Source organism: Canis lupus, chromosome 14 (assembly GCF_003254725.2).
Source record: "Canis lupus dingo isolate Sandy chromosome 14, ASM325472v2, whole genome shotgun sequence".
In the NCBI taxonomy this organism is placed as follows: Eukaryota; Metazoa; Chordata; class Mammalia; order Carnivora; family Canidae; genus Canis; species Canis lupus.
In genome coordinates this window covers 18,427,372-18,444,401 of record NC_064256.1, presented here as the reverse complement: position 1 = coordinate 18,444,401, position 17,030 = coordinate 18,427,372, and positions in this window count along the sequence as shown.

The window sequence follows — 17,030 nt, the reverse complement described above, 5'->3', positions numbered from 1 at the left end:
AGTTCTGCATAACACAATTGGTATTTTAAGGAATAGTTTGCAAATAGCATGGTGAAGTGTATTCCACAGCCTAGTGGATGAGATACATGCAAAAAGGCTTATATTATTATGGAGTCTCAAGTATGTCAATTAAAACTAAAAGTATAAGATTAGAAGCTGGTTTTTAGATAGTGTTAAGAACAGAAAGAATTCTTTTTCTAGAAATATAGCTTGCCTCCTATAAAAGAGTAACTGGGATGTCCATTCATAATCTGCCAATTTAGGATTCTGGAAGTGGTTCTATTCCTTGATGCTTTAGTGCCACCTATGGTTCCAAGTTAGAAAGTGTTCGTTTAAAACATAAATTCTAGAAACTATAAACAGACCTGGTTTTAAATTAGCATACTTATCACTCAATTACATTTTGCCTTTTGGGTTTGACTAAATGAACTGAATATCTTTCTGGAGGGCAATTTGACAATATTCATAATGAGATTTTAAAATGTTTAGACTCTAACAGTAATTTCATGTTTGGGAAATGATGAGAGACAAAGACACACATATAAGAATATTTATTATGGCATTTATTTAAAAGAAATTAATGTTCAAATAATTATAATGCATATATAAGATGGAACATGAGGCAGCCATTTAAAAATATGCCAAAAAAATCACCCTTAGTTTTAGTTTCTATAATTTTTCTCCTTATAGAAAGATTTTAGGTCTTGCATAAACTATTAGAAGCCTAAAGAGGTATGTAACTCTACAGTGTGCGATAGTATCCCCAAAATAATATAATCCATAACCCACAAAACTAAACTACTATTTACCGAAAAAATTGAATGCTGGGAAATATTGTTTTATTATACATATACACTAGTCAAGATAAATGAGGCAAAGTCCCTACTTTGTAGAAAAAACAGACGTCACCAGATGGAAACTTCTTCAGCTTTCTAAAATAAAAATACATACCTCCCTTGTGTTTCTGTCCTGGGCTGCATCTCTCCAGTTATCTTAGAGGAACCTAATCTCTCCAACTCTTCTTTCCCCTCTCCTACTCAAAAACTTTACACTATCCATGATCCCTTTTATTATAATTAGTACAGTTAACCTCTTCTTTCAATTGAATGTTTTCGTTTTCCCCCAGCGTTAAAGTATACACAAGTGTCTGTTATTTAAAATAATAATTCCTCACTCAAACTCATCTCTTCTACCTCACAATTTCTAGCAAACTACAGTCTTTTCTCTCTGACTTCTTCTCTCTGACTCTCTTCTCTCTCTGACTTCTTCTCTCTGTTCTTAATTTTCTATTTCTGTTTTCACAATTTTCACACTTTCTGCTCAACCCTAAACTCATTCCAGTTTGGCATATGACCCCATCATTCCATTTAAACACCTGTTAAGCCACTAATGGCCTCTATGTTGCCAAACTCATGGCTTTTTTCAGTGTTCATTGCAGTATCTTACCATACTCAATACTCTTGACCAATGTGTTGGTCACACATTCACTATCCCTGATTTTCTCCTCTTTTCTAGCCACTCCTCTGTCTCCTTCATTCCTCCTCCTCTTCCCATTGGTCATTAAATATCATGGTTCAGTCTTTAGCCTTCTTCTCAATCTATAATCTCTTCTAGGCAATTTCTTCTTATTCATTGTTTCAATTACCATTTATACACAAATGATTCAAACTCTAATTTCTAGTCCAGTGCTTCTCTGAACTCCAGAAACACATATAAAAGCACATATATTTCTTCACTTCTTAGAATTCTTTAAGGCATCTCTGTCTCTCTTTGACAAAACCTAGCTCATGGGCAGCCCCGGTGGCGCAGCGGTTTAGCGCCGCCTGTAGCCCAGGGCGTGATCCTGGAGACCCTGGATCGGGTCCCACATTAGGCTCCCCTGTCTGATGCCTGCTTCTCCCTCTACCTGTGTCTCTGCCTCTCTCTCTCTCTGTCTATGAATAAATAAAATCTATTAAAAAAAAAAAACCTAACTCATGATTTTCCTTCCAAATTTCCTCTTTCAGATCTATAAATGGCCCCACCACGGATCTAGCTATGCAAACCAAATTCTAAAAGTTATCCTTGATGCTTCTACCTCCCTCACCATGCACACTTAATCTATCTTTAATCTCCTTCACTTCTATTTCCTACCTCTTAAATCTATTTTCTTCTCTCCATCTTTACTACATATAGATTCAGGTCACCAATACTTCTCATCTGAATTACTCCAATAGTCTTATTAGTTTTAATGATCTTCATAGTTTTATTTCCTTATTCTCAATTGGTACATTTGTTTTTGTCTAAATGCACTATTTAGGGCTTCTAGTACAACATCAAGTAGGAGTGGTAAGAAAGGACATCTTCGCCTTTGCCTTGTTCTGATCTCAGAGGAAAAGCATCTAGTTTCTCACCATAAAGTATCATGTTAGTTGTAGATGTTTTACTGTATCAGTTGATATGATTGTATGATTTTTCTTTTCTAGCTCATTGATGTGGTGGATTACATTAATTATTTTTCAAATGTTGAAACAGCCTTCCATACTTCCATACCTGGAATAATTCCACTTGGTTCAGATGTATAACTCTTTTTAAATACTCTTTGATTTGATTTGCAAATACCTTGTTGAGAATTTTTGCATGTATGTTCATGAAAGATAGTGATCTGTAATTTTATTTTCTTTTTTTTTTTTAATTTTTTTTAATTTATTTATGATAGTCACAGAGAGAGAGAGGCAGAGACACAGGCAGAGGGAGAAGCAGGCTCCATGCACTGGGAGCCTGATGTGGGATTCGATCCCCTGTCTCCAGGATCGCGCCCTGGGCCAAAGGCAGGCGCCAAACCGCTGCGCCACCCAGGGATCCCTGTAATTTTCTTTTCTAATGATGTCTTTTTTAGGTTTTGATATTAGAGTGACGCTACTAGCCTCATAGAATGAGTTAGGATGTGTTCCCTCAACTTCTGTTTTCTGGAAAAGATTGCATTACCAGTATTGTTTCTTTATTAAATGTCTGGTAGAGATCACCAGTAAAACCATCTAGGTCTGGTGCTTTCTTTTTTGGAAGATTATTAATCATTGACTTGATATCTTAAAAAATATAAGCCTATTCTGATTATCTAATTTTCCTTGTGTGAGTTTTGATAGTTTGTATCTTGCAAGAAATTGGTCCATTTCATTAAAGATCCCAAATTTGTAACAAGAGTTGTTCACGGTATTCTTCTATTAGCTTTTTAATGTCAGTGGAATAAGTCGTGATGACTTCTTTCTTTTTTATTGTTGTTCACTGTTCTTTTTTTCTTTATTTATTTTTAAATTTTTATTTTAATTCCAGTTAGTTAACACAGTGTATGATGACCTCTCTTTTATTTCTGATATTATCAATTTATGTTTTCTTTGTTTATTATTTTGTTAGTCTGTGTAATAAGTTGAATTGTGTACCTCCAAAATTCATATGTTTAAGTCCTAATTCCTAGTATGTAGGAATGTTACCTCTTTGGATATAAGATCATTGCAGATATAATTTGTTAAGATGAGTGGGCTTCTAATCCAATATGATTGGTGACCTCATGAGGAGGGAGAGACACATAGAGGGAAGACTATGTGAAGACACAAGAACTCCATGTACAAACCAAGGGACACCTGAAGCCACAGAAGTTAGGTGGGAGGCATGGAACAGACTCCCCCTCACAGCCCTCAAAAGAAACAAACCCTGCCAACACTCCCATCTTGGACCTCTGGCCTCCAGAACTGTGCGATAATAAGTTTCTGTTGTCTATAAGACACCCAGTTTGTGGTCATTTGTTTCAGTGGCCCAGGTATACTGGGCCCTGGAAATGCATAAGCTATAGATTTCAGAGACTTTAAATTCCCCTAGTATCCTTGATTTTGCATCCTCCTTAAATTAAGTCTGTATTTTGAAGTTCTTTTAGCTATAATCCACAGCGAATTATACTAGAGTCCTGTTAATGGGTGCTAAGGTGTGGGGGAGGGAAAAAGTTCTATAATTCTGTAATTAAATCTCAGGCTTTTACTGAGTCTGTGTTCCTTGGCTGTGATTTTCACAACTATTTCTTAACTTCTCCCTCTTACTTAAGGCAAAGTGAGCTGGAGCTGGGTAAAGGCCCTTCTTAGTGGGTGGAGTAAAACACTGGGTAATTCTTTCCCACTAGAGAGTAGGCCTTTGTTATGAAGAATGCTCTGGGTATATTTCAAAATGGTTACTTTTCTTCTCCCCTGGCCAGAGCTGGGAGACAGAATTTTCTTGGCTCTTTACCTAGAGGCAAAACCTATGAAAATGTAGGTCCCTCCTAAGACTAAGAGTTTCTCATTTTCATGTTAGTCCACACTCAGCCTCCAGCAATTCATCAAAATTACCACTTGAGTGTCCTTATCATTTTATGACTTCATTGGCTTCTGCTCCAGGTAAGCAGATCTCAACTATATTCTCCGCGTTTGCCTGTGTGTCCAGATTTCAGTTAAGCAATTTGTCTTATGGCCTCAGTTCTTTGAGGGGTCCAAGAAAAAAATCACTGATGTTTATTTCATTCAACACACTTTTTTATTATAAGGGTGGGAACAACTACTTTAGAGCCTTATACATGTGGATACTAAACCAGGAGTCAGAGTTACTTTTTAAACAAAATATAACACCTAAATTTTTTTTTTTTTTTTTAGTAGGCTCCATGCATAGCATGGAGCCCAACATTGGGCTTGAACTCACAATCCTGATATTGAGACCAAAGTCAGATGCTTAACCAACTGAGCCATCCAGGCACCCCACCTAAAATTTCTTTTACATTCATTTAAAATTATAATGTTAAAAAGAAAACCACAGATTCAAAATGGTGTCTCTTAGGCTGAGTCCTCAAACTGGGGCTTAATAGTTAATCTGATTTCAATTTCAGCCTCCCCCCAAAATCTAGTTTTAAATGGTCAGTCAGAAATTTTCAGATGGTGCCAATGAGTTTATCACATGGGCCTTTTCATTCCCCAAAGGAAGATGAAGTAATCTGCATGATAAGACCCTCCCCTTTACTTGCTAGATGGGATACTGCCTGATTCATGCATGAATCAACTAATAAAGCCAATTATATACTTAAAATTTATTCAGTTGGATTTTTGTTACTCAACAGTAATCATAAGCAATTTATATTGTTTTCAAGTTTTAAAATTTTAAATGAATGGTGCCATATTATAGATACTTTCCAACTCACTTTTATCATGAATTAATAAATTTTGGAGATTTATTCATGCTGATACAGGTAGGCCTAGTTCATCCATCTTAATTGTTGGGTAATATTAAATTGCATGAAATCTTGCATAATTGCATAGAAATCTTCAGCTTCTGTAATACTAATTGCTCCCCTTACAATTTGTATTCCTACCAAGAACCTATGAGTGTTTTGTTGCTCCAACTCTTCATATTATTTTCCCTATCTAAGGATATGAAATAGTTTTGATATATATTTCCCTGATTACTAGTGAGGATGAAATCTTTTCTTATGTTTATTGGCCATTCAGATTTTCTCTTTTTCACATCTTTTGTCTGTTTTTCTAGTAAGTTGTCATTTTTATTGATTTGCAGAAGGTTTTTGCATACTGGATATTAATCCTTTCTTGATTTTGTAATCCTATTTTGGTTATGTGACTTGTGTTTTTTGTCTTATATGATATTTTTTTACCTAGGATGCAGTGGGAAGTTACTCAAATAAGAGGGCTGAAAACTTTAAGCAGAAGAGAGAAAGAGGAAGGGACAAGAGAATGGAAGGAGTGTGTTTTGTTTTGTTTTGCAGAACCAATAGTTACAGCAGAGGAGACCTCAACTAGGTGTTTCATCTGATCACCTCTTGCTAGGTATGCATCCCCCAATAGCCCCTTACATAAGCCAGTTTGAGCCAGATTGGAGATTAGAACCTGTGCAGAAGCCTTACTGAGTTGTCCTGAAGTTACTTTAGTTTATCGTAATACTAAGATCTCCTCCTATGGGCAGAGTTTTCTGCCATTTTTTTAAATATGCAATGTTGACATGCTAGGCATGCACAGTTAAACCAAAGTGCTTGTGCAAACTCCCTACACCTACCATCTAATACACTGAATAAAAGCTCCCAGTACTAATCCCATGGGAGACAATACTTTGAGAGCTACCTCCCTGTCCCCTTACTTGTAATAAGTACTAAAAAATTTCTTTACTTTCAGTATTTTCTCAAGTAGTGTTCAATTTAGTGCACCCCAAGTGGTGAACTCTTGAGTTTGGTTATATCTTCTGTTACAACAATGCTTTTTTAATGTAAAATATGTAATATTTTCTTTTATACTTTGTGTTTTTGTGCCTTGTGACAAAAGTCCTGAGTTCAAGTCTCAGGTTTTCAATATTTCTCTGGAATCTTTTTCATGTCGTGTTTAGGTTTTTAATTCAACTACATTGTGTCTTGTTAATTTCACCATGTAATTTAGTTTTTGCTTTATATGTTTCAAGCATTTATGTTTTTAAATGCCCTCAAATTCATTATTATATTTTCTTGGTAGAATGTTCTTCATTCTTATCAAAGTCTTTTGTCTTATATCCTGTTTTATTTTATTTGATATTAACATTGATATATCCTTTGATTAATTGCTTGGTATACTTGTAAGTACTTTGTTTTCAATCTGTGTGATTTTTATTTTAGTTGAGTCTCTTGTAAGCTGCAGATAGTTAACACAACAGACTGAATTTCACTAAGTGAGTTTAATCCGTTTATTTTCACTGTGATCAGTATATATGTGCATTTTCTCTTGAGACCAGTATATATTTTCATTTTCTCTTCATATTTTGTTTTCTGTTTATCATCCTTTCTCTGTTTCTTTTTTGTTTGTTTGTTTTCATGTCTCCCATTAAATTGATAAAGTTTTCTACATTACTTATATCCTCTACTCTCATAGTAGCTGTAGACTGTATTTCTCTTCCTTTAGTGGTCCTTATATTTTTTCAATCACTTTTTTAAAAATTGAAGTTAATCCATATCTTTATAGCCTTCCCTGAAAAATACAATTCTTTAATATTCCTTCACAAATACACACATACATACACATCCTTTTATTGATGCTTAGAGTTTTAGTTAGAGAATTAAGTTTTTGGCATATTTTATCAATTTGTGTGCCTCCATATTTTTCTCAAGGTCCTATGTGTCTCCAATTTTTTAAGTCACGTGTGTTCCCTCTAGGTTTACTTCTACTGCTATTACAATTCACCATGTAATCATTTTTTTCAATAAGAATCAATTAGTGACAGATCCTCCAGAAATTTTATGTCTAAAAAATGTCTTAATTTCATTTTTTCTTTTGATTTATGGTTTACCCAAGTGTGCATTTCCAGCCTGATGTCTACTTTCAAAATATTGAATATGTTACCCCATTGTCTTTTCTCATCAGATGTTTCTGTTGATGGTTCTGTCCCCAGTCTTTTATAGGTTATTTAGGACTTTTCCTTTTCCTTTCCTTAAATTCCCTTGGGAATTTAAGTTTTTTGTATCTAAACTTAATGTTTTTTAGTTTTTTTATGCTATGTCCAGCTATGGATTTATTTTTGTTTCTTCTGCTTTTATTTGTTATTTCTCTTTCCTTTTCAACCAAAGATTTCATGTTTTTTTCCAAACCTGGAAAGTATCTACCATTATCTCAATAAATATTATGTTGTCATTATTTTCTGTCTTCACTATTTCTGGAATCATTAGACATATGTTGAAGTCTCTCCAACTATTCACCATGTATTTAATGGTTCTTTCATATATTTTTGTTTTTTCTGTGCTTCATTTGAAGAAATTTCTCAAAAGTATCTTTCAATGCACAAATTTTCTCTTTTTGTGTAATCATAATTTATCATGTTTATTGAATATACACATATATATACATAATATACATATTAAATGTATGTGCATATTTGATTATGCCTAATACATACATAACATATATGCATAGATCATGTATAGCATACCTATGCAACAAAATTTACATATGTATTGCATTTATGTATTTACTTATATAATATGTAAGTATTAATATATATGTGTGTGTACAATTTACAAGATTTTCTTTTTTAATTTTTTTTAAAGATTTCATTTATTTATTCATGAGAGACACAGAGAGAGAGAGAGAGAGAGAGAGAGGCAGAGACACAGGCAGATGGAGAAGCAGGCTCCACGCAGGAAGCCTAATGTGGACTCAATGCCTGGACTCCAGGACCACGCCCTGGGCCAAAGACAGGCACTAAACCACTGAGCCACCCAGGGATCCCCTCAAGATTTTCAATTAACTATTTCCTCTCTATCTTTTTCATAATTTCTTGTGCATTTATGGGCAGTATTTCTACATTTATCTCTTTAACAATCCTAAAAATGCTCATCAAAATTGTAGTTACTTTGTTTGAAATGAATTCATAATCAAGTTTGTGGTCTATTTTTTTGACTTAGCTGCTTGGGTTTGTGAACTCATTTCAAGTGGACTCATTCTCTTTCTCCCTTGTTCTGAATATTTCTTCTCTCTTCACTAGTTTATCAGTCTCAGTTTGGCAGATTTGCAGTTGCCTACACATGGCATTCAAGATTCCCATTGTGGGGCAGCCTGGGTGGCTCAGCGGTTTACTGCTGCCTTCAGTCCAGGGCCTGATCCTGGAGACCTGGGATTGAGTCCCACGTCGGGCTCCCTGCATGGAGCCTGCTTCTTCCTCTGCCTGTGTCTCTGCCTCTCTCCCTCTCTCTCTCTCTCTCTCTCTCTCTCTCCTTCTCTCTGTGTGTGTGTGTGTGTCTCTCATGAATAAATAAATTTAAAAAAAAAAAGATTCCCATTGTGATGTTATTGAAGTTGTCACTGCTAGAGTCCTAAGCCAGTTGTGTTGGTTCAGTTTCTGGTTGGTTCCCGCTTGTGAGATGATGTCTGGATTCTCTGTAGTACCTCAATAGCCCCAGCTTCACAGAAAGACTGACCACATCCCTGCCTAATGTGCTGTGACTGTCCAATGATTGTGGCCTGTTCTTGTTGCGTGGGTGACTCTCAGTGTTGGCTTGTGAGTGGCCCATGGATTTCTTCATAGCTTCCCAGTGAAACTGATTCAGAGCATTACAGCTACTCCTCCTTCTCCCTCAAAGAGCAATTTGAACTCATGCCCCAATGCCATCCCTTAATTTACCAAATCACCTCGTGGTGCTGACATAACGGAACCCTTTGCCAGCTCACTTTACAACTCTTGAAATTATGATCCTTGGGGGACTGGAGCCTATTCCTGCCTGGTTATCAATCCTTATGCCTTGTGCCCCACCCCTATTGTTCTAGTGAGTGGAAAGGAGCTTCTCACTGCCCTTTACTCACTCAACTGTGAGTATATCAGGCTCTTTCCTCCCATCACTTCACTCCCTTCTCCCACCAAACTCCTAGGTATCCTTGATCCCAGAGCAGGGTAATTTTTAAGGATAGTTTGATCTGACCCCATCTTTTTCAAATTCTCAAGGATCTGCATTGTCCTTCAAGGTATGACACAGGAAAATTGAACTTTCTTAAATATTTAAAGTAAAGTGAGTAGTACCTACTAATTGCTGAGATCTAATAACCACTATCCCCAACATATGCCCACAGAAAACAGTGACAATGAATCCCCTTTTCTCCACAGATAATAATTTGGCTGGGATGATGCAAGGAATAAAAATACAGCAGAACATTTTATTTTTCTAGCTATTTGCTTCTGCATAGTTGTTCTCTTCCATTTAAATAAAATCTACACAGAAGCTTATGTGAAAAGCTTAATATATATCTAACCAAAGACTTTTCTGCTCAATATGTTCAAGAATAATTCAGGAAGAGGGACCATGTATGACTACTTATGACAGCTGCAAAGCTGAGGGGTATGGTCATAAGGAGGCTCTGGTGCTCACAGACTGTCCTTTGGAAGATCTGGCTCATATCCCCCAAGAAGTACCACTTTCTGTACAACCTGAATAAGGCATAACTTCAACTATGAACACTAATTCTCATGGGTTCGTGACTCAGCCAACCAACTTCAAGCTCCAAAATTCTTATATCCCTGGGAAAGTTTATATTTACAACAGAAAGAGAAAGCCTCAAAGATAGTTCTTTTAAAAGAAACTGGACAGAGTTCAGGTATTCAGAGGAAACAAAAGGAGCACATCAACTTTGGAATGATTACTATACATAAAACTTCCCTGAGAAAACAAAGCAAAAAGCTGCCTCTACCTGGAATCTGTTCCTGAATGCTAGAAGAAACCACAGGGTCTCAGGGCCATAGGAACTGGTGCAGGCACATTTCCTTCCCCTACCAGATGGCAAATCCTGTAACATGTAATACCACTTCCCCACAAGCTCCTCCCATAGACCACAGCTCCACATCCAGAATGCATTCCTATCATTATACCTGATGGTATCTGAAGGGCTTTTTTACACATTGCCTCATCTCGCATGATCTTAACAAGATCCCTGTCATCCTCATCTTAAAATATGAATAAACTGAGACAAAAAGAGATTAAATAACTTGGCCAAGATTACAAAGCTAGTATATTGTTGGGTCAGAACTTCCCAGGTCTTCCAGGTCAATAAATTCCTTTGTCTTAAAATGGATCTCTTGAGTCTGATGCATTTTTGTATGGAATTCCCATGTCAGTAAATCATGCATTTTGTAACCACTCTGATGGTATGATCTCCAGAGGCACTTTAGTCAGGAAGACAAACACATATGCAAAGAAATGTCAATATCAGTAAGGATAAATTAGTCCAGGGTGGAAAGGGCCCTGATATAATCACCCTACTGCTAAGTGCCTAGCTGGCATCCTCAAAAGATGATCTCATATTGAGGACTCAGCACTGGTCTATGTTGTGGGCAGATAGGTCAATAAGCAGGGGGAGTAGCTAGATCCAGCTTCCTAAGAGGAATCCATGCTATTGGGTACATGTATAGCCTCCAAGCCTGCCATTATGGCCACTCTGTTCAAGGGCCTATTGTATAAGCACTGCATGGCTGAAGCACTGGCATGTGTTGCCCTGTCTGGTAAGACTGGTTGTTTAGTGCCTTCTCTTCAGTAGATGCTCCCTGGTGGGCATTAACATAAGGCAAAACAATCTGCAGAATTTCTGATCTCTCCCAAAGGTCCATCCATATGTCTCTTCCTCAAATTCCCTTGTTTCCAAGATTCCATTTTGCTTTTCCAAGCCCTTGAACAGTCACCTAAGTCATTTGTCCCTGCTCAGGGGGGCCCAAGTATGTCCGTACTTCAGATCATTTCCCCTTCTATACAAATGAATGACCAAATGCTCTACTTATAGTTCTGCTCGCTGGAAGGATTTCTTTATTATTTTTTTCAAGGTTACATTGAGTGTAGCTGTAGAGTGGTGTCAGTCCATTTTTTATTAGCACCAATATATTGAGCCAACTCATTTGTGAACCGAGCCTTACTCTCTACCTTTTTTCTCAGTTTGTCACATGGAATCCCCCATGATATCCTAAAGATAATTAAGGGGAGAGGCAACAATACAATTGAGATGATGTGGAATTCTGGTCTTGTTTCTGACACTGATACATCTGTTTCTGTAATTACTTGTGACCTCTAGACTTACTCTGGTATGATCTAAATGTACCATTCTATTATTTGACAGAGTGCTGTTTCATTAGCTTGACCACGTGATCCCCTGGATCTGATAGTATATATCTTCTGTTGTGAAACTCTGGTCACATAATCACTCAATATCCTGTGGTCAGGCACTCAGTCTCTTCCAGGGCTCTTTTTCAAACATCAAGTACTTCTTTGTTACAAAAGTCCTGCCATTAACCCACAACCCTGGAGAATCTAAAATGCATCTCTCATATTAGGCCTTTTTAGGGACTCCGTGAAGCATTTTTATCTACAATCGATAGCCCTAGCATCATTGGATCTCTTGGGCCACATGACTTATTTTTTTTTAAGATTTTATTTATTTATTTATGAGAGACATACAGAGAGAGAGGCAGAGACACAGGCAGAAAGAGAAGCAGGCTCCATGCAGGGAGCTCAAGGTGGGACTCGATCCCAGGACTCCAGGATCATGCCCTGGGCCAAAGGCAGACGCTTAACCACTGAGCCACCCAGGCATCCCTGGGCCACATGACTTAAACAGCAGAACAGCTCACACCACAGTTTGGATCTTCTGCAGAACTCCATCTTCTTCTACACTAAATAGACCATATAATCCCTTAAAAATATTGATGTGACAGGGCTCTGAATTTGTGTATTATATCTTCCACCTCTGGCATGTATTTGTCTTACTAAGGAATCCAGAATACTTGCTCTTTACCATACACTAAGTCTAAATAGCATGATGTTACCAACATTGTGGACAAATGTGATGTTCTATGAAATAGCAGCATGATCTGGGTTCTTGCAGGCCATATTAAAATAACATTAAGAGACTTACTGTAACCCTGGAGCAACTGCAAAGATATGTACTGCTCTTGTTCCAGTGTAAAAGCAAACTGGTTTTGATTGTCATTACCGATAGAAATCTAAAGAAATACATTAACCAGATCAATAGTTGTATATCAAGTCACAGAGATTGTGTTGATCCGTTGCAGTAAAGATACCAAATCTGGCAGAGCAGCTATGGTTGGGACTACCATTTAGTTAAACTTATAATAGCCCACCACCATATGTTTGATTTATCAACTTTCGAAAAGGTCATATAGGAGATTTGAATGGAGAAATGAGGACTGCTACTCATTCTTTCATTAAGTTTTTTATACGAGTGCTAATCTCTGCAACTCTCCTCAGGATGACATATTGCTTCTTCACTGTCTTCGCAGGAGGATATATGGGCAATTTTAGGAGCTTCGACTTGATCCATTCTTTTTTTTTTTTTTAAAGATTGATTTATTTATTCATGAGATAGACAGAGAGAGGCAGAGACATAGGCAGAGGGAGAAGCAGGCTCCTCAGAGGGAGCCTGATGCGGGACTCGATCCCTGATCCCAGGATCATGACCTGAGCCAAAAGCAGGAGTCCAACTGCTGAGCCACCCAGGCATCCCATGACTTAGTCCATTCTACTGTAATGGCTCTTGTTCAATAGGTCATGAAACCAATGTAAGACTTTTGCCAGCTGATAAGAATATTTATCAAAGTTCTGTACTTGGTTACTGGAGAAATAACCAGTGTGAGTTTGCAAATGCATTGGATCCACCTGTGAGATGGACTTGTCCCATGACTCTTTTAATCTGTTTTCACCATAAGCCCCAGTCTAACCAGAGTACCACAATGACGTTTAGGATCTTTGTTTTTTTTTTTTTTTTTTATAATAGTTTTTTTTTTTTTTAATTTTTATTTATTTATGATAGTAACAGAGGGAGAGAGAGAGGCAGAGACACAGGCAGAGGGAGAAGCAGGCTCCATGCACCGAGAGCCCGACATGGGATTCGATCCGGGGTCTCCAGGATCGCGCCCTGGGCCAAAGGCAGGCGCCAAACCGTGGCGCCACCCAGGGATCCCTAGGATCTTTGGAATCAGTGTCAGCTCAGAATTTATATCCAACAATCCTCAAGAAGACTATGTAATCCCCCTTCTTCACTGCACTTTCAGGTAAATGTGTGCAGGTCCCTGTGGGGAGAACTGAGGAAATATTTATCATGCTTATTTGCTGTAGTATTGCAGGGTCTTTATGAAGAGAAAGTTTATTTAGATCTCAAAACTGGCTCTAGGGATATAATTATCCAATATGGTGACTGACATCTGTGCTCCAGCTGCTAATCTTCTGGATTATGCAAGTCTGGTTATATTTGTCATAGTTTTCATAGTTTTGGGCTGCTCATATGTCTTCTTCCTAGGAACACACTGTGATCTCTTAAACAAACAACAGACCCTAGTTACCCTCCTGTTTTTGCTGCTTGCTATTATTTTTTCCACCTTGCCTCTCCATATAAGTGCTGCCCCTAGGACACTGCCATTCCAGAACACCATCATCCTTCTTGAGCCTAGTTCTATGGCTGTATCTCCTCCTATCAATGCTGGCTTTCAGCAGACAGCTATTACTGAGTTTCTTAAAGATGCTGGTTCCACTTTTATCAGTGCATTCCATATTGCCTTAAGCAAAGGAGTGTCCTCTGGCAAGTTGCCAGGGAAAATAAACAAATAGTGGGTTCTATGGGATCATATAATAAATGTATTTCCTCCATGAGCCTTGTGATCTCTTTTTCAATATTCCTCTAAGGTAATTCCATCATTTCTATTTGTTTTACTACAGTGTACTTAACGTTATATCTTGGCCAGGACATTAAATCTAGAGTCAGGAAAGTGTCCCCTTGGCAATGAATTTCCCCAGTCAGGCTTACATTCTGCCATTCTCACACCACTATGCAATGCCCTTAAGATCTATTATCGCATGTGTTACCCTAGTTTCTGATGGTAAATAGGACAGATATTTGGGGGGGAGGGGTAATATATTCCCAAACTCTAATTTTCCTGCTCAATGTGTATTCAGACTTGACTCTAGCTATTGGTCCTCAGTGTACTGTATTATTAGGTCTGAGTTTGGCCCATCATAATGTGAAATGTTAAAAACATTCTGTTGATAGTTGTGTTGTATGGTGATAGATGGTGGCTACGGTTATGGTGAACATAGCAAAATGTATAAACTTGTTGAACCAGTATGGTGTACATCTGAAACTAATGCAACATTGTGTATCAAGGATACTTGAATAACAAAAGTTAAAAAAATTTTTTACACATACATTTTGTCCAAACTTTCCTCTTCACAGAAGCCATCAGCACTTCTGTTCTCTTATATATTTCCACATGCTAAAATATTTCATTGTACAAACCTCAACTCCTGTTTCATGTGTTCTTATTTTCTCATGCCACTTTTTACTGTGCCGGACAATTATATTGGACCTTAAAACTCTGAAATATATGGAAGGTCATTTTCATAGATTTCAATTCCACTTAAGGAAATAAATGTAACTTAGGAGTCAGAGGGTTGTGAACAGACATCTGTGGAAGACATGGCTAATTGTCTATTCTCCCTTGATATATAGCAATAGAATATTGAGCTGCATTGCTAGTTGTGACCCTGTTTCTGCACTTCTGTATTATGCTCTCAAAATACAGTAGTGCCTGCCATTCCCCTATCCCCCCTACCACACAGGTAGGCTGTAACACAGACATTATAGCAGCAGTCAGAGCAGCTACCTTGGGTCCCATAATGAAAGCCATGTGTCGAGGATGATAGAATAAAAAGATGGGAGAAGAAGTGAAAAGAAGCTTGTGTGGTTTCCATACCAGCCTTAGTCCATCTACTTGGATTTTTACATGAAAAAAAATAAATTTCTATCCTTATTAAGCCTCTGCTACTTTGGGTCACAGTTTTAGCAAATGAACTAATGATCTATCTGATCCAATAGCATTAATGTACACTGTCAATAATAAATTCTAAAGCTAAAATTAACAACTCGGGAAGAAACAGGTGTTGGTGAGGATGCAGAGAAAGGGAAACCCTCTTACACTGTTGTTGGGAATGCAAACTGGCACAGCTACTGTGGAAAACAATATGGAGTTTCTTCAAAAAGTTCAAAATAGAGCTACCCTACGATCCAGCAATTGAACTACTAGGTATTTATCCAAAAGATACAAACATAGTGATCCTAAGGGGCACATACACCCCAATGTTTATAGCAGCAATGTCCACAATAGCCAAACTATGGAAAGAGCCCAGATGTCTATTGACAGACGAATGGATAAAGAAGATTGTGGTATATATATATTTCTCACCCATCAAAAAGAATGAAATCTTGCCATTTGCAATGACATGGATGGAACTAGAGGATATTATGCTAAGCAAAATAAGTCAGAGAAAAATATCATATGATTTCATTCATTTCTGGAATTTAAAAAACAAAACATGAACATGGGGGAAGGGAAGGAAAAATAAAATAAGATGAAATCAGAGAAGGAAACAAACCATATGAGACTCTTAACTATAGGAAACAAACTAAGGGTTGCTAGAGGAAAGGTGGGTAAGAAGATGGGGTAACTGGGCTACGGGCATTAAGGAGGGGACTTGATGTAATGAGCACTGGATGTTATATTCAACTGATGAATCACTAAACTCTACCTCTGAAACTAGTAATATACTATATGTTAATTGATTTTAAATAAATAAAATAACAAAAATAAATAAATAATAAATTCTATACTCTGTCACAAAATGTAAGCAAGAAGTTTCACAATTTATTTCCCTTGCACCACTGCTATGAAAAGATGAGTTTAAGGATAGATTTTTCACTAGGGAAAAATCTAAATTTTTCATAAAATTTAAAAATTCTAAATTCAAAATCTAAAATTCTAAATTTTTCATAAATAAATAAAATATAAATAAAAGTAATACATGACATGGAAAAAAATAAAACAGAAGAGAAAAAAATAAAAGTAAATCTCAGGGCACCTGGGTGGCTCAGTCAATTAGACCTCTGACTCTTGATTTCAGCTCAGGTCATGACCTCAGGGTCATGAGATCTAGCCATGCAAAGGGCTCTGTGCTCAGCATGGAGTTAGCTTGAAATTCTGTCTTTCCCTCTGCTCCTCCCCCTGCTCATGTGAGGGGGCTCTCTCTCTCTCTCAAATAATTTATATTAAAAAAAAAGTCTATTATTATCCTTAAGTACCAATCTCTTTCCTCAGATATAACCATGTAACTTCCTGCTAAATTTCAAAAGGTTTTATGCATATACCAGCTTATACGTAGATGTGTGTATGTAGAATCTATGTTTATATACTGTTACATTCTTCAAAAAAAATTTTTTACACTAATGGGAATATACAATAGATTCTATTCTCCTGAATTATTTCCCTTGGATTCTGGAAATCGTTACATTTCAACAGAGATGTATTAAAATTATTTTTAATGGCTATAGTTCAGTTGTACCGCTTGCTATACTACCAATTCCTATTTATGGCTAGTTAGGTTATTGCCAATTTTTCTTTGGTATTACCAAAATGCTTCAGTAAACATCTTACAATTTTTAATAAAGTCTTAGCTGGAAAATCACTGTAAA